Genomic DNA, 630 nt, shown 5'->3' with positions numbered 1-630 from the left:
GCCCCCCCTGTCTGCCTGCTGGCCGCCGCCTTTTGTCCTCAGAAGACACGGTCCCCGCGGAGCCGCTTCCAAGCCTCTAGCAGATGCTCAGGGTCCGGGGCTCCTCCCTGGGAGCACTTGGGCCATGGCCTGGGAGAGCCCCAGGTTGAGGGGGCTCTCATCCAGGTTCCCCCTGCTCCCTGGGCCTGGAGGGGATGGGGAAGAGGTGCAGGTCCACAGCCAGAGGCAGCAGCAAAGGTGGTGTTGGGGAGGGGATGGACGCCAGAAAGGGGGGTTGGGGTGGAGAGGGAGGCTGGCCTGAGAGCTGTGTCCCGGGTTTTAGATCCGGGTTGAGGAGGGTGGCTCAGAGCATCCGAGGGGGGGTCCTCGTGCAAAACGGGGGCACCACGGGCCTGCCGGAGGGACCCTCCAGGTCTGGGAACCACCGCAGCTCACACAAATCCAGGTTCTAAGATTCCGGGACACTCAACCTGAATAGAACATCAATGGGGAGCCCAGCGCCCTCAGCTGGACCCCATCCTGACTGTCCGTCCCCCCTCTCCTCGATTTGCACGGTCCCTACCTCAGGGGCGGGCGGAGGGAGGGTGGAGGGAGGGAGGCAAGGAGAGAGAAGGAGGGAAGAGGGAGGCT

At 65.6% G+C, this 630-nt stretch overlaps 1 protein-coding gene across 1 annotated transcript in view; it reads right to left on the bottom strand.

Moving 5' to 3' along the window:
* TSPYL2 (TSPY-like 2) overlaps positions 1–630 on the bottom strand; it is a 32,296-nt gene that overhangs the window by 30,994 nt on the left and 672 nt on the right. The gene's annotated exons all lie outside the window — the stretch shown is intronic.

Source organism: Myotis davidii, unplaced genomic scaffold (assembly GCF_000327345.1).
Source record: "Myotis davidii unplaced genomic scaffold, ASM32734v1 scaffold1094, whole genome shotgun sequence".
Lineage (NCBI taxonomy): Eukaryota > Metazoa > Chordata > Mammalia > Chiroptera > Vespertilionidae > Myotis > Myotis davidii.
Note: the sequence above shows the minus strand (reverse complement) of the source record. Positions and strands in the feature narration are given on the sequence as shown.